Below are 19,025 nucleotides of genomic sequence, written 5' to 3'. Positions count from 1 at the left end.
CACAAAATACCCTCCCTATTTTGTCCATAGGGTTTTTGTTTCCCTGGCTGTCCTTTCACTTATCTCAATACTGGGGAAGTCAGTAGACATGCAAATTTTAAATTAAATCCATAGATAATATTGTTTTTTTATTAAATCACATCCCTATAAATTTCTCTATAACTCCCTTTGCTTTAAAACTCTTTCCACTTATATACCTTTGAAATGCAAGGATATTGTGATCCTAGAGATTAGTAGAGTATTATTGTGATTTACCACTTTGGGATCAACAACTTGATTGTGTTTTTTTTCATTGACATTTGCAATGCCCACCATCAAGACTTGTGAAGTGGGCCACCTCAATACATCTTTAGATTGTAAGCTTCATGAGCAGGGCCCTCACATTCCTTCTGTACTGAAATGTATTGTAATTGTACTGTCTCTATTATATTGTAAAGCGCTGTGCAAACTGTTGGCGCTATATAATAATCCTGTATAATAATACAGTAACTATCTGAGTCTTAGCATGTTTACAAAGAACAGGTTAAGCCTCAGATAGGTACTTGATTGATGCAGACTACTTCAATTAATTTAAGAATACATAAAAAATGCAGATCTGTCAACTGGGACTTTATAGCCTAACAGCTATGCCTGCACCACTGGCTGATGCTCTGGAGGAGGTTTGGACCCCCATATCTCCCCCCCCCCCTCATTTAACCCCTGTTCTTGCATTGTCCTAACCTTGCACCACATGGCATTTCCACCATCACCACACAAACCAGTGAAACCACCACATCCTCTTACTGCTCTCTCATATTAAATACTAAGTTACATAAGGGTCAGTCTATCCAACTGGCATTTCATCTATATAGCTCCAAGGTGAAGATTGCTGCTCTTGAGTTCCCCATTTAGAATGTAGTGCAGGTGGCTTTGCAATGGATATACGTAGCAGGGATTAGGCCAGGAATTCTAGAGCAGAGACCTTGCTGACACAGTCTGTAAATGAAATAACAAACCAGTGAGTTACTCAGGCCATTGGTGTCCATACATAACTAAAATATTTAAATATTGGCTTTGGCTTAGTATGCCTATTAAATAAAAGGAGGAAAATGTATGTATTTTTTAACTAATATACCTGGCAGGAATAATGCCCACCTCCAGTTTCATGTGTTTAAATACCTCATCCTCTCCAGTAAAAAAAAAAATCAGATGTTTAGCAAGTTGATCATACATTAAAAAAAAATCTTTGTTCCAACACAATGGTCAGGTTGATGGTGGAATTTGGGCACAAGTTGCTGTAAAATCTAGGGTACAGTAGACAAAGATGTTTTTTTAATTTTTCTGAGAGTTACCTAGAGTGGTGGTAGCCTATAAGTTACGCTGTCACTCAATACAGTAAAGAATAGTCAAATCAAACATTTGGACACTCTTGAAAATTAAGCAAGAGTATTATGATAATTAATTTAGCCTTGACTGTGGTCATTAATAGCAAAAGCTATAGAGTAAATCAGTGGTCTTTAAACTGCAGCCTGTGGGCCAGATGCATCCTCTCTGCATTTAACCTGCCCTTGGGACACTATTCCTTCTTCTGACTTCAATGATGTGGCATGATTCTGCACATTGACACTTATGATGAGGCATCATTTGTCCCAGTGATGGACCACTATTCCTCCCACTGAAACCAGGGATAGAGTAGTATTCTTCCCACTGACATTAACTATAGGGAACTTTTCCTTTTATTGGTACCAAAAATGGGGCGCTTTTTCTCCCACTGACAGCAATGATGAGGTAATACTCATCCCACTGACAGCAATAATTGGTCATTTTTCCTCTTTTTGGTGCCAATTGGGCACTATTTGCTCTCACTGACCTCAACAATGCAGTTCCATTTCTCCCACTGATAAAAAGGAAGGGGAATTATTCCTCCTTCTAACACTAATTATGCAGAATTACTCCTCCCACTGGTACCAATGAAGGAGCATTATTTATTCCACTGATACCAACTATGGGGCGCTATTTCTCCCACTGACATCAACAATGTTCCTTCCACTAATACCGAGGTTTGGTAGCTATTCCTTTCACACCAAAGATGGGGCATTATTTCTCCTACTGATAACAAGGATTGGGCACTGGTACTTCCACTTACACCAAGGGTGGGGAATTATCCTGGACATTTTTTCTTTCCCATTCACCACTGAGCTGAGGATTGTTTACTCCATCTGATGCATGGGATTTCCTTTCACTGGCTAGTCTAGCCCCCTAAAATCTCACACACAATGAACTGCCTCTTTGTTTAGAATGTTTGGTGTAAAATAATAAATAAATCATTTGGTACAAATGAAATTATTTTTTTAAATTTGATAATGAATTTTGCCACAATATTAGATCTGTCTGTCTGTCTATCTATATCATGTGTATAGTGTGATTTGTGAACTCCTAGGAATTACTTAGATTTTTTCATTAACAACTCCTGAATGTGCTTTTACTTTCATCTAAATTGTAATAATAAGTAAACACAGTTTTTGTGCTTTAAAATTCTAAAAGTGTATTTTAAAAAAAAAATGCGCTTGAAAAATTCCTGTGTAAATACAGTGTGACATAAAAAAATGTCACCACAATGTTTTATTCTCTAGGCCCTCTGCTTTAAAAAAATACATAATGTTTGGGGTTCAAAGACGTTTTCTAGCAAAAAAACAGTTTTTTCAACTAAACAAAAAGTGTAAAAAAAGGCTTGGTCTGCAAGTGGTTAGAAAGGTGGGTGATGTCTGGCATAAGCTTTTTATATTTGTCCTGAAATATCAGTATAGTAGAAGCACCCTCCCCCCTCAAATGACCCCTTTTTGGAAAGTAGACACTCCAAGCTATTTTCTAAGAGCTATGATAAGTATTTTGCACATTTGGTTTGTTGCCACAAGTTTTTGGAATACGAAAAAAGAAAATGAAAATTTATTTTTTCTTTTTCAAAACCCTGTGACAAAAATTATATCTGCAAAATATTTTGAACAAATGGTGTAGTGCTGTAAATACTAAAATACCATATTGTCAAATCATAATATAAGTAATATTAAAGTGAAAGAATATTAATAAACCTTGTGTATCCTTATTACCTTAATTAAAGGTGAAATACATTCCAAAGTAAATATAAAATCAAAGTAACCAATTATAAAACTATGACATATATCAATTGGTATAAATAAATAAAAAAATATTTTAAAAAAAGAAGTGAAAAAATTAGTCCCAACAAGTGAAAAAAAAATAATTATAGCACAAAAAAATATAATATAAAAATCCAGAGTTTTTAATTCTTCAACTTTTATATTCCTACTTTTTGTTGTGTGCTCATATTTATGGTGCCAGTTTTATCCATCACCTTCTATTGTGTGCGCTCACCTCAAAAATTCGACCCTCAAGGAGTCATAGAGCAATCAATATCCCCGGATGATCCCTGGTTGGATGGATCTCTCCCGTTAAGTGGACACAGGAACAGCTCCCACTGAATTCATATAAACGATCAAACACATCTTTAAGGTGTCTTCAAATGGCTCAAAAAGAAGTCAAAGATAGAACTTCCATAGTGTAGTAACTAGATATTTATTTAAAAAATTAAAAAACAGCAAAATGGCTACTCACATAAAAACAAGGGTCACAGACCCAGCAGGCATGTACTGTGTAACCCACAGTCAGGTGTACATACAAGGAGTCCAAAGATGGTGATTACCGTCCAAGCGTAATGACGTCACCACACTCTATTCCTACGCATTACGTCACGCTAACACTGGCATATAAGCCAGTATATATACATGGTATATTTGTGCAGATAATAGAAAAATGAAAAGGAAAATTTAACAGGTTTTATTTCAATCCTCAGTAGATCTAGGCTGGGTCTGTAACCATGGACATCTCTGAGTCAAGTCATAATGTTTGAAGTTAGAAATCATGAAACTGATATCCAAAGGTGTTCACAGATCATCACAATAACATGTGCAACCTAGAAAAAGGGATAGAGTAAATGGATTGAACAATTTTGTTAAAGCATAAGTTAACCTTCTGGAACATGTTCCATGTTCCACCTGTAGTTAGGGTGGAACATGTAACATGTTCCAGGTCTGACAGTCAGTTACCCCGATACTCCCATCGTTGTGACAGGAGGTAGGGATCTACTCCCTGCACCTGCTGTTATAATTCAAAAGCAGTGCAGCTGTGTGGGGCTTTGCCCACATGGCCGTGTCATTCATTCAATTTCTGTGAATGCCTGAACTACAACTACCATCAGCCATTGCGGCTGACATCTTGTAGTTCTGAATGAACTGCGAGGTCACTCATGAATGGTCTCGTAGTTCATTCACAGCTTGTAAACAGTCAGGCCGTATGAAGGTACATACTGAAAGCTGAAGGGCATGTGTGCAGGATTCTGGCATTGCACCCCTGATCCATTTGAGGTCAATGGGATATGCCGGGCACCCGAGACAGGACCACTCTACTTTAAAACTCTGTGCCATTTTCAACAATCCCCTCGGACAAGGCTGAGGTTGCTCGACCTTAAGGTGGACCTCTGCTCTTAGAGATGAATGTGCACCATGTGCACAACTGTCCTCCAGTTAAACTCTCAGATACAAATGTAAATGTACATCTTTCCACTGTAATTTGTATTTAGGTGGGCCGTGCCGAGCACTGACCACAGCCACCTGTCCAGAATTTCCCACTACCGGTCCCAGTAGCAGTATGGAACCTCGCCATGCATCTAGAGCAGGCTCCAAACGGGCTCTTGACTTGAACTCTTGAACTTTTGTACCTCTGTACAGGATGGGGACCTCTGGAGTGCAGTTCCGCTCTGGTTGCTAAGGGAGATGGAAAGCAGCGTAGGGAGTGCCAACAACATCTCCATCGTGGATAGAGGCAATTTCACCGATAGCAGGCACATGTTTTTGACAGGCTGCTTCCTGACTGTACCTTCTGTATAACTTGCATTAATGTGACAATTGACATGTTAACTCTTCATACCCTATACACAAGTGACCTAAGTTGTAGACAAAGTGTGTGATAGTGTCGGTAACTTGCAATGCACCCCTTTTTAAGGGCTTCAGACCAGGCAAAAGGCAAAGTTTAACGCCATACCGGAAGTGATGTCACACATACAGGGTCGGAACCGGACGTTGTATCAACCCGTTTCACCCTCCCACAAGGCGTCGTCACGCCCTTGTGGGAGGGCGAAACGCGTCAACGCAACTTCCGGTTCCGACCCTGTATGTGTGACATCCCTTCTGGTACGGCGTTCTGCAGCCATCTTTAGCGTGGGCAAAGAGGTCTGATTTTACAATTTTGCCAGTTCTTCATTGCCAAAGCTGAGCAATTGTGTCTGCCTAGCTGAAATTCTCAGAGGAGCTATTGGAACATGTTTGAGGAGTCCTGATTTATATACAAAAAGGCTTTTATTTCAGTTTGAAAATGTGAGTGCATTTGGAGCATCACTTGAGTATTAAATAGGTTTTAACGGTATTACGCTATTTTGGTATTTTTTCTTTTGCATTTTTCTCATCCATCCATCCATGAGAATGCATTCGGGGTAAATTAAGGAGGAATCATGAGCGAAGGCTTGAGAGAAACAAGCTGGTTATAAAGTACCCCTATCCATCCATCCATCTGTCCACCCAGGAGTAAGAGCTTGGAGAAAGATAAGGGTGGATCACCATCTGTGATTTGGGAGATCAAACTACCCTATGGAAATTGGGGCTTAATTACTTTATGTGAGTGTAAGAAAGTTTTTTTTTGCATTTTTTATAAAATACATTTTTTATCGGTATATAGCAATATATCATTGGCATCTTTTTATTTTATGTTTTTCACTATATGAGGAAATATCTGGGAGGGAGAGTAGTGTGAGATAGCATAAAGAGTCATCTCTGAGGACACCACACCCCACCTGCAGGCTTGTCTTTTTGCATCTTAAAGCCATACCAGCTTGGGAATTCACAGTATTTAGTGAGTGTGGATCTATATAATGCTTTTCACAGATGATGTGAGCAAGCTGGAAAATTTATAAAGTTTATAAAGTTTGAGTAAATAATATTTTTTTTGGACTTTAATTTGGGACTTTTTTTGGATTTTCACATATAATTTGTCATAGTTTTGATTATTTGTATTATTTGAGCTATATTATTTTTATTATTATTTTTTTATGTTTAGTCAATCCTTGAACAGCAGCATTTACTTTTTCACTTAATTTTTCACTCATTTCCTTGGCGCAAGTTTGATACATATTTTATGCATTCACAGGAAACTGCTTTTAAATTTTAACAGCATGTACGGGGAGAAGAACCCTGGCCTGCTGTCACAATGAGGGGACAATCAGAGGAACTGGCTGTAGGAGCTGGAACATGTTACATGTTTCACCCTAAATACGAGTGGAACATGTAGAATATTCCAGAAGGTGAATTTATCCTTTAAATCTGTGAAATAATGGATTTATCCTTTAAATCTGTGAAATAATGAACAGTACATCTGCACCTCATTATTGATGAATAATCATTATGATGATGAATTATTCTCTTAGCTATTATTCCAATAATCACATTACAAAGAAAATCTGTTGAAATGCTAGGAAAAAATACAGGACTGGCGAGGCTTCAGCAGCAAAGCCTACATGAGAATGTTTCTTACTTCTCTCCCTGGCAAAATATAAAAGCAGATTAGCATCAAAGGGGCAGATTAGATGGACTACTTGATCTCTTTCTGCTGTCACTCTTCTCTTGCTTTGCTCTGGAACCTGAACACATGTCAGTTCCAAGAATGTGGAATGAGATATTATTGCCACACAAGGTTCAAAACTGCATCAGACTATCTTCAAGGATAGCAGATATCTTCAGAAATAAGAGCACACATTTCTGTTATACATTTGACAGGGATCACCCAAACACAAAGACAAACAACAATTAAAAGCAAAAAAGTAGGAAAAATAGAGTGCCATGCTATTTTTTATTTCCTCACATAAAAAAACTAACGTTTCAGATAAATGAAGATTCTCTCTTTATCAGGACATTAGTAAATGATAAAAAGGAAAGAGCAGAAGGAGCCTTAATGGATAGAATCAAATGAATGTAGCCAACAATATACTGTATATACAGTCAGGTCCATAAATATTGGGACATCGACACAATTCTAACAGTTTGCATATGTGCCTCCCACTTGTTAGGGGCCAAAAGTAATGGGACAATTGGCTTCACAGCTGTTCCATGGCCAGGTGTGTGTTATTCCCTCAGTATCCCAATTACAATGAGCAGATAAAAGGTCCAGAGTTCATTTCAAGTGAGCTATTTGCATTTGGAATTTGCTGCTGTCAACTCTCAAGATGAGATCCAAAGAGCTGTCGCTATCAGTGAAGCAAGCCATCATTAGGCTGAAAAAACAAACCCATCAGAGAGATATCAAAAACATTAGGCATGGCCAAAACAACAGTTTGGAACATTCTTAAAAAGAAGGAACGCACCAGTGAGCTCAGCAACACCAAAAGACCCGGAAGACCACGGAAAACAACTCTGGTGGATGACCGAAGAATTATTTCCCTGGTGAAGAAAACACCCTTCACAACAGTTGGTCAGATCAAGAACACTCTCCAGGAGGTAGGTGTATGTGTGTCAAAGTCAACAATCAAGAGAAGACTTCACCAGAGTGAATACAGAGGGTTCACCACAAGATGTAAACCATTGGTGAGCCTCAAAAACAGGAAGGCCAGATTAGAGTTTGCCAAATGACATCTAAAAAAGCCTTCACAGTTCTGCAACAACATCCTATGGACAGATGAGACCAAGATCAACTTGTACCAGAGTGATGGGAAGAGAAGAGTATGGAGAAGGAAAGGAACTGCTCATGATCCTAAGCATACCACCTCATCAGTAAAGCATGGTGGTGGTAGTGTCATGGCGTGGGCATGTATGGCTGCCAATGGAACTGGTTCTCTTGTATTTATTGATGGTGTGACTGCTGACAAATGCAGCAGGATGAATTCTGAAGTGTTTCGGGCAATATTATCTGCTCATATTCAGCCAAATGCTTCACAACTCATTGGACGCCGCTTCACAGTGCAGATGGACAATGACCCAAAGCATACTGCAAAAGCAACCAAAGAGTTTTTTAAGGGAAAGAAATGGAATGTTATGCAATGGCCAAGGCAATCATCTGACCTGAATCCGATTGAGCATGCATTTCACTTGCTGAAGACAAAACTGAAGGGAAAATGCCCCAAGAACAAGCAGGAACTGAAGACAGTTGCAGTAGAGGCCTGGCAGAGCATCACCAGGGATGAAACCCAGCGTCTGGTGATGTCTATGCGTTCCAGACTTCAGGCTGTAATTGACTGCAAAGGATTTGCAACCAAACATTAAAAAGTGAAAGTTTGATTTATGATTATTATTCTGTTCCATTACTTTTGGTCCCTTAACAAGTGGTAGGCACATATGCAAACTGTTGTAATTCCTACACCGTTCACCTGATTTGGATGTAAATACCCTCACATTAAAGCTAACAGTCTGCAGTTAAAGCACATCTTGTTTGTTTCATTGCAAATCCATTGTGGTGGTGTATAGAGCCAAAAATGTTAGAATTGTGTCAATGTCCCAATATTTATGGACCTGACTGTAAATGGTTCTAAAGACAAAAGGTTTTTTTTTACCTTAATTCACTTTCTGCATTGAGGCTAAAAAAAAATCCAAAATCAATAACAGCTCTTCTCAGCCCCTTTTAACTCTTAAACACTTACCTGAGTCTTCTCTCAATCCAAAGCTGTCCAATCTGCAGCACCTCATCTCCCCTCTTCCTGTGTTCAATGAAGGCTTTGATAGCAGCAGGAACCATTGGCTCCTGATGCTGTCAATAAAATCTTGTGAGGAGGAAGCAGAGGGGTGGAGCCAGGTCTTGCTGTGTGTGTCTATGAACACACACACCCTGGCTTGGGAGTGTGCCCACGCAAGTGCCCCCAAAGCAGGTGGTTTGCTATGGGGCACTTGAAAAAGAGGAGTGGACAAAACCATTGCACAGAGCAGGTAAGAATAGCATGTGTTTTATGTTAGGGAAAAAAATAAAGCTTTAAAACCACACGCACACTACCAAGTGTTACCAAAGAACACTCTAATTTTTCAAGTTTTTATTGAAATTGAAGTTTGTACATGTCCAGTGAATAATCTGAAATGGTACAAAGATAAGCAGTAAAAAGTTTAAGTTAACAAAAACTAAAAAATAATGTAAATTTCAGAGCTATTTTCAGGGAAGACGTCATTAAAAGGCACTTGTAAACTAGAGGAAACCACAGCAGAATCAGAAGACAAGTTTCTGAGAGTCAACAGCTTGTGTGACAGGTAGAGATGAGCGAATCGAACTTGGCGAAGTGGAATTCGTTTCGAATATTAGGAAAAATTTGATTCGCGCCGAATCCGAAAATTAGCAAACTTCGGATGCACGAATCAAATTTTTCCCGATCGGCCGATTTTCATCCCTTCTACAGCCGGCAAAAAGTGTCCCTGCAGAGAGCTCCGCTATTTCTGACAGTTCTCTGACAGTTCCTTCACATTTACAGCGGTTGAAACATTGTATCTATTTGTTTCCATTTAGGATACAGATGTTTTTATTCGGAAACAAATAGATACAATGTTTCAACCGCTGTAAATGTGAAGGAACTGTCAGAGAACTGTCAGAAATAGCGGAGCTCTCTGCAGATACACTTTTTGCTGTACTGGAATTCTTCTTATTTTCATCCTACTTCTTCTTCTTCTTCTTCTTCATCCTCATCCTCTTCTTCTTCTTCTTCTTCTTCTTCTTCATCCTCATCCTCTTCTTCTTCTTCATCCTCATCCTCTTCTTCTTCTTCTTCTTCTTCTTCATCCTCATCCTCTTCTTCATCCTCATTCTCTTCTTCTTCATCTTCATCCTCTTCTTCTTCATCCTCATCCTCTTCTTCTTCATCCTCATCCTCTTCTTCTTCATCCTCATCCTCCTCTTCTTCTTCTTCTTCATCATCATCCTCATCCTCTTCTTCTTCTTCATCATCCTCATCCTCTTCTTCTTCTTCCTCACCATCATCCTCTTCTTCTTCTTCCTCACCATCATCCTCTTCTTCTTTTTCTTCTTTTCCTTTTCTTCTTCCTCTTCTTCTTCTTCATCCTCATCCGCTTCTTCTTCATCCTCATCCTCATCCTCTTCTTCTTCTTCTTCTTCTTCTTCATCCTCATCCTCTTCTTCTTCTTCTTCTTCTTCATCCTCATCCTCTTCTTCTTCTTCATCCTCATCCTCTTCTTCTTCATCCTCATCTTCTTCTTCTTCTTCATCCTCATCTTCTTCTTCTTCTTCTTCTTCTTCTTCTTCTTCATCCTCATCTTCTTCTTCTTCTTCTTCATCCTCATCTTCTTCTTCTTCTTCATCCTCATCCTCTTCTTCTTCTTCCTCATCCTCATCTTCTTCTTCTTCATCCTCATCCTCTTCTTCATCCTCATTCTCTTCTTCTTCATCCTCATCCTCTTCTTCTTCATCCTCATCCTCTTCTTCTTCATCATCTTCATCCTCTTCTTCTTCTTCATCCTCATCCTCCTCTTCTTCTTCTTCATCATCATCCTCATCCTCTCTTCTTCTTCCTCACCATCATCCTCTTCTTATTCTTCATCCTCATCCTCTTCTTCATCCTCATCCTCTTCTTCTTCATCCTCTTCTTCTTCTTCTTCCTCATCCTCATCTTCTTCTTCTTCTTCTTCATCCTCATCCTCTTCTTCTTCATCCTCATCCTCTTCTTCATCCTCATCTTCTTCTTCTTCTTCATCCTCATCTTCTTCTTCTTCTTCATCCTCATCTTCTTCTTCTTCTTCTTCATCCTCATCTTCTTCTTCTTCTTCTTCATCTTCTTCTTCTTCTTCATCTTCATCTTCTTCATCTTCATCTTCTTCTTCTTCATCATCTTCTTCTTCATCATCTTCTTCTTCATCATCTTCTTCATCATCATCTTCTTCATCTTCTTTTTCTTCTTCATCATCTTCTTCTTCTTCTTCATCTTCTTCTTCTTCTTCATCTTCTTCTTCTTCTTCATCTTCTTCGTCGTGCCCCGTGACTGCCCAAATGAGTGAAGTGTGCGGTGATTCTAAGATCGACGGCACTCATCTGCATGTCATACTGACTGACAGTATTATTTCTCTTCCCCAGCAGACTCCAAGGGCATTTAAATTAAAGGTACAGTGTTCTGCACTAATAGAAAGGCTCTCTGAAGCCTAGAAACCCTTTTAATAAGTTAAATTTGCAGCGAATAAATTCGCATCGAATCGAATTTATTCCGCAAATTCGGCGAATCAGCTGAATCGAATTTTTGAATAATTCGCTCATCTCTAGTGACAGGCAGCTCCCATGACAACAGCTTCAAGCACAGTGTAACACTAACTGAAATAAGCAAGTCTCATTGTAAACTGTAAAGAGTAGACTTCCAGCTGCAGGTTTGACAGGTCAAGTGGCTGTAAGAAAGCCATTGTTAAGATGGCAGAATAAAAAAAACAGGTTTGCCTGGGCCATGAAGCACTGCCGATGGACTGCTAAAGACTGGAAGAAGGTCTTATGGAATGATACATCAAAATTTGGTTCATCAGCAGGTGAAAGCATTGTTCCTTGGTGTGTGACAAACATTGAGCAGTAGGTGTGATGGTCTTAAGCTGTTTTGCTGGATTCAGAGTCATCGACTTGCACAAAGTGAGTGGCACTCTGAATTAAACTACTACCACAGCCGTTTGTAGTGCCATGCAATACCTTCTCTAATGTGCCTAGTTGGTCAGGGGTTCATCCTACAGCAAAAAAATGACACAAAACATACTTACAGGATGTGTCTAAACTGCCTTAGAAGAAAAGAACCAGACAGTAGGTTTCAAATAATAGAATGGCCAACACAGTATCCAGACTTAAACCCCATGGAGCTGGTTTGGGATGAAAAGGACAGAAGGGTGAAAGCAAAGCAACCTACACTCACAGGCCACTTTGTTAGGTACATCCCCTTTTGCCTTCAGAACTGCCTTAATTCTTCATGGCATAGATTCAAAAAGGTGTTAGAACATTCATGTTGTTTACGCCAAATTCTGACTAGGCAACACTTTTCCAATCTTCTATTGTTCAATTTTGGCGAGCCTGTGCCAATTGTTGCCTCCATTTCCTGTTCTTGGTTGACAGGAGTGGCACCTGGTGTGGGCTTCTGTTGCTGTAGCCCATCTGCTTCAAGGTTCGACATGTGTGTTCAGAAATGGTATTCTGCATACCTTGGCTATAATGAGTGGTTAATTGAGCTACTGTTGCCTTTCTATCTTCTCCAACCAGTCTGCCCGTACTACTCTGATCTCTGACATCAAGGCATTTTCATCCACACAACTGCTGCTGACTGGATAGTTTCTCTTTTTTGGACCATTCTTTATATACCCTAGAGATGGTTTTGCGTGAAAATCCCAGTAGATCAGCAATTAAATTGAAATACTAATTTAATTTAAAAAAAATTAAATTAAATTAAATTGAAATTGAAAAACAATTGAAATACTCAAACCACCAGCCTGTCTGGTACCAACAAGCATGCCATGTTCAAAGTCACTTAAATCCACTTTCTTCCCCATTTTGATGCTTGGTTTGAATTGTAGCAAGTCATCTTCACTACATCTAAATGCCTAGATGGAGTTACTGCCATGTGATTGGCTGATTAGCAATTTGGGTCACCAAGCAATTGAACAGGTAATAAAGTGTCCGGTATATATATATCATACATATATATATATATATATATATATATATATATATATATATATATATATGATACGAAGAGCAGTCAAGTCAAACCAGGACTTTTTATTTTACAGGTATAAGAAGGGATGCTAGCCTGGTGGTACTACACGCAGTAGTAAGTGGCAAGTGTGCCAAATTGCTGAAAGGCGGCACACATGTTGGGGGCCAGTCCAGAGACTGTAAATCAAGATGGTGGACAACAGTGTTAGTGTGTGCATGGAACAGTGTTTGGTGAAGTTTCTTGTGAACGAAGGTGTAAAACCTGCAGATATCTACAGAACTACAGAAGACGTCAAGCATAGTACAGTGATGAGAAGCTCAGCTGCAGTAAGACATGTGAATGGTGTAAACGTTTCAAAGATAGCCGTACGTTTGTTAGTGTCGATCCTAGCTGCAATGCTTCCCAGCCCACAGCAGTCATTCCTGTGAACATTCAGCGCGTGGAATGCCTGATCCTGAATAATCGGTGCATAACCTGTTGTGAAATTGCACAAGAGACGAATTTCAGCACTGATGAAGAAGTGAAGCAGGCTGTCCTAGGATGATTCAGGAGTACTAACAAATTTTTCGGGGATATTTGTACAAATGTAGCAGTATGCTGAAAAATTAACGCAGTTTCAACTTGAAATCTGTTCTTTCATTATATAAACTCAAAAGTCCCAGTTTGACTAGAATACTCCATATATATATATATATATATATATATACAGTATATACTGTATATATATATATATATATATATATTATAGACTCCCTCTTAAAGTGTAGGTAAAGCCAATTTTTTTTAGCTTTGTATAGCATGTGAAAGGTTTACAACCTCTTTCTATTCATCTTGATCACTGTTGTTGCAAGGTCGAGAGTGAGGAAAAGTTCCACATTTTGAGTTGTCAATAGAACAAGCTTAAAAGGGAAGTCTGAGTTATGCAAATATGCCTCCACTGGTTAAAGGAAAGGATCAGCTAAAAATTTGACTATCAAGCATCTAGAATGGATCCATTTATGTATAGAAGGCGTTTGTGGTGGTAATGAAAGATTTGTTCAAAAAACCTTTTCTTATATCTTATTAATGTCCTTATTAATGTCCTACACCATCTACGTTAATAGGAAGGATAGACTAGGCCATCGGTAGTTGATGTTTTAACACTGACACTAAATTCTCTCCTGAAGTGATATTTATTTAGAAGGAGAAAGTGAAAAAAGTCACAGTGAATAGACAACTGCAGTGCATGTGCTAATATTGATTTGCTGTTGGTGTGTGGTCATTAAAAAGTCCAATGTTTACAAATGTTAATCACTTAGTAACTTATTTACCATCAGCAACAAAGTTACAATATTTTCATTTGTAATAACTCATAAATGAATCTTCATAGGACTCAAATGTAAATCCCTATAGTACAAGCCATTAAATCTTTTAACCTTACTACAATACAGTTTTTGTAATCTCTGCATCTTAAACTTAGCTGTGAGCCAGAATTCCTGCAATTACAAGGAAGAAGGCGATGTTACAGTATATGACCCCATTCATCAAAGACTTTTAAAGAACCCAATAATCTCATCTAAAGGAAAATATTTTAGGTCAAGAAGCACTGGAAACTTGCTATCATAGTAGATGCAGTATGTAGTCACAAAAATGAACTGTGTTGCAATATGAAACTGAAATTGAAGCTCAGAATGGATATTTAACCAGGAAGCCAGGAAGAATATTGCTTCTTTTAGTATGATTATACAGTATATATGGCATAATCCTAATAATAACATATTAAACCCGGCTAAGGCTGTACATACCCCTTTGCTGTAATTATAGCTCCAAGTCCTTATTTTTAAATAAAGGTTGTAGGCTGATTGAATGCTGTGCTGTATTATTTCTTCTTCATTTTTGCTTCAGAGACGTCTGTCAATACGAATGCGACTCTCTATCAGAAGCATCAATACAAGTGTGAATCTCTATAAAGTTTTGGAGAGTGATAGAAAGTAAATATTTGTGCTCATACTCTATCATTCTAATCAGAAGGTCCTTTTTCGATCATAATTCAGAGATTGATGTTATGGGTCTAGAATAAATACATTATTTGACAAGGTTTTCACTAAAGGGAATGTACTGTGTTTTATAGTTTTCTTTATTATGTTCAGAAAAATATACTTTTTAAAATAGCTTATAGATTCATAGAAAGTGGATTAATATTTCCTTTTTCATCAAGCAGGCAGATGGTTGGCTGCCTGTGAGCTACTTTTGATATATTCAGTAGGTTATCCATAAAGTGGTTGTAAAGGATTAAGTTTTTTTTACCTTCATGCATTCTATGCATGCAGGTAAAAAACCTTCTGTGTGCTGCTCCCACCACAGCCCCCTAATACTCATTTGAGCCCACTCTCAATCCAATGATGTGCACAGGAGCTTTGGCTGTCCTGGGTCTCTCTCTCCTAATTGGTTGAGACACAGCAGTGGGGCCAGTGAGCCAGTAAGGAGAGAGCAGGGGTAGGGCAGAGGCACAGCTCTATGTGTCTTATAGATACATAGAGCAGGGATCGGGAGCGAGCACGCACCAGTGCCCCCATACCAATTGCCTTGCTATTGGGGGCACTGGTCAAGGGAGAGGAGCCAGAAGTGTAAAGGGAAATCTCCCTAATTAGACACAGATGGCAAATAAAAAACATGATAGGGATTATAACCCTCTTTAAATCCAGCCATAGATGGATTGGAATTTTGGATCATCTATGAGCAGGCTGGTTGTGTCTCTCAATCGACTTCTGTACAACCAACCTATTGGAAAATTTTTGTTCAGTCAGTGACTCCAGTGGTGCTGATAAGTGTGATCTACTGCAGGGAAGTCTCCCTGCTGTCAGAATACAATAGCTTTACAGGAGGAAGAATATTTGAGGTGGATGTGGGAATTGATTCATTTTTGTTCAGTCAAGCCGTTGAAAGAAAATTAATCAGCCAGCTTTACTCTATCGAAAAGAATATTAAAAAAGTTTTGCCCCTAGTTCTACTTGAACAGTTTTTAAAAAAAATAAAGCCTGTTGTCTATCCCAATGGGTCAAGCTCAAATTGACACACCAATTGACAACCCTCCCTCTCTCCCTTGCTCTCTTCAGAAAAGACTGCATGTAGTGTTAACTTGGGAGATTCACAAAGAAAACAGCTTCGGCTTTGATTTCCTAGCAGATACTCCATAGAACTGAAGTACTGAAAAAAAAAACAAAGAAAACTGCATTTTTGAACAAATAGTTATGTAGCACTCTCTAGCGGTGCTAGAGGATTAGGTAAATTTAATGGCTCGTCCAGTAGTTGTGAGCATGTCTGAGTTGGGGTCAAGTTTAGGTCAGACCAGGATAGGCTGGATGACTCAGCAGGTTGGGCCTCTATTGCCTCCACCTGGTTCTGGAGGTCCATAGAAATTTCCAGAAGCCAGTGGGTGGAGAGGTGAAGACCTACTGTAGATCTGCATATTCATGCGAGTCTGACAAATCCCAATCTGGAGGTTCTGGTAGTGTGGTAGAATGCCCCTGGATATATTAAGGAGCCATCTCAGCAGGAGTCTGTAGTTGGGTGGAAGATGGATTACTGAAGCTGCTGCTGTGTAGCTTGGGAGGGGACCCTTGCAAGGAGGGTTTTGGCCTTCAGGCTAGAGGCTGCAGCAAAGGAAGCTGGCAGTGAAAGCTCCACTACCTTACAGTCCACCAAGGGAAGGACAGCCTGCAAGCGGGGACAGAACTGGTTCAGTGAGAGGCCTGAACACAGTTTACCCAGAGCTACAGGATACAAGGACAGTGTGAGTACCTCTAAACCCCTGGTGCCAATATTAGAGAGGCTGCTGGGTGCAATACTTAAGCAGATATCTCTGGGACAGTGCTGCATGCCTTGATCTTGGAATCTCTTACTCCAGGGTACTCGTCACAAGACAGCCAGATGGATGGGCATTTCTTAAGCTGGAGTCTGAAGAGGGTTCACTAAGAGGAAATCAGGTGCTACTCAGAGAGACTGTGCTATTAATTCATTGAGAGACCACTCCGGATGAAGTAGAAAGTTCAGGACCTGCCTTTTTGTACATAATCCGGAAGTTTGTCTTCATAGTTATTACTGCAACTCAAGCTGGACATCCCATATACCCCTAAACCCTATCCAAGTTATTTATTCCCTAAAAAAAACAACAAAAACAAGCTTTCAGACTGGTTACTGATTCTGTGTGGAAGTCTGAAAATGTGGTTTGAATGGCTGTGCAGGAAAAAGAGGACCTGATTCTCAGCCGCTCCTTCAGAGGAAAGTGCTACAGTTAAAAAAGACAGTATACAAAATAAAATCAGTCTAATAAAACCAAAACTGCTATAGTTTCCTTTAACCACTTGCCCTCCTGAGGATTTACCCCCCTTCCTGATCAGGCCATTTTTTGCATTATGGCGCTGTGTTACTTTAACTGACAATTGTGCGGTCATGCAATGCTGCACCCAAATTAAATCTACATCCTTTTTTCCCACAAATTGAGCTTTCTTTTGGTGGTATTTGATCGCCTGTTTTTTATTTTTTGCACTATAAAAAAAAAAGACCGACACTTTTGAGAACAAAACATATAGTTGACTCTTTGTTATTAAACATGTCCAGTAAAAAAATTTTAAAAATCAAATTTCATCATAAATTTTGGCCAAAATGTATTCTGCTACATGTCTTTTCTAAAATAAATCCGAATACATGTAAATTAATTGATTTACATGAAAGTTATAGCGTTTACAAATGGCGGTATATATACTGGAATTCTATTTATTTTTACTAGTAATGGCTGCAAGCAGTGACTTATAGCAGGACTGCGGCGGGCATTCTGACACTGAGGGGAACTGACTTGTGCTAAGGGCACTGGGCAGGAAGGGGTTAACAGAAGGGGCGATCAAAGCGTTAACTGTGTGCTATTTCACTGTGTGCTCTGTGTGTGCTTCACTGTAATCACACTGCTTTGGATGGCTGTACTGTGCACAGACATCCACAGCAGTGTGCTCGAGCTGACAGGGAGGACAACTGTATTGTTTACATACAGTTCTCTTCCCCGTCGGAGATGCTCAGTAATCACTGGCCGAGACCTGGTGATTGACAGTGAATGGTGGCAAGGGTAGGGTGCGCGCCCCCTACCCGGAAATGCGAAATTGCGCATCCGTGCCGCCCTGTAGCAGTATATCTGCTATAGGGCGGTCGAGAAGTGGTTAAAAATGTTCTACTGTCTCTAATGCTATCTGAAGATTTGAAATGGAAAATATCTGTCTGATCTGGTTATCTAGTTGGCTGACTATAGCATCAATGATTGGTCACGTTTTGTCAGTGAAATTTCCATTTCCCAAAGATGATAACTGCCATGAATTATCTTTCTGATTTAAAGGCTAACTGTGAAGTATTCTCTGTCCCACCCAAGCCCTCAGCCATTGTGTCACTTTTTATTAGTGTGTTCAGGTTTAAACTGAACAGAGTCATTTTGGATTTGTACTACAAAGTTGTAACAATCAAACCAATTAAAAAATGTAGTCCTAAAAATGTTATAGTGCAAAAAGAATATTTCTACTTCACTAGGGAATATACTGTATGTAAAAATGTATGTAGGGTTCTCCTGTTTAACATCGTAACCCCGGCTCCTCTCAGCCCTTTAAGAGGTTTCTGATGCCGGGAAGCAGGGCGTATTTCAGACACAGCTCTGCTTACATTTTGGTACACATATATACACATGGGTTAAGGCCCATCTACTGAGAGGCCGCATACAGTGCATCCAGAAAGTATTCTGCGCACCCCTGCCACCCTGTAGCAGTATTTTTGCTATAGGGTGGCGGGAAAGCGGTTAACCTCTTTGCAATAGTGATACACATATACATATGCGTATTGCCGTCGCAATGAGGTTAAAGTGTATTTAAACAAGTCTGAAATCTATAGTGACTGACCAGTTCCGGTAATATGATGTGATGGCTGCATTTGTTTTTTTTTTCTTTTCACTTATTGATACTGACAGTAATACACATCTTGTTTTAGGGTGATAACATTCACCCACCCTACTGTATCTATGGAGGAGCAGCATTGTCACTTTGACCTGCAGAACCTGTTGCCCCTCCTGCCTCCACCTACTGCTTCTCTGCCTTTCATTTTGGGATGGACTGTCATTGCATTTTATGTGGATGACTGCCTGACTTGGTGGGGCTGACTGTGAATTATGGTTGGCGTGAATGTGTCCTTCTTTTGGTGTGCTCTATTTACTGCACAGCAATTCAGTGTTGCATACAAAGGGCAGTTCCCACAACTG

This window comes from Staurois parvus, unplaced genomic scaffold (assembly GCF_062004578.1).
Source record: "Staurois parvus isolate SC_StPar_1 unplaced genomic scaffold, SC_StPar_1.0 ptg000205l, whole genome shotgun sequence".
Taxonomy (NCBI): Eukaryota; Metazoa; Chordata; class Amphibia; order Anura; family Ranidae; genus Staurois; species Staurois parvus.
This window is presented reverse-complemented; position numbering follows the sequence as displayed.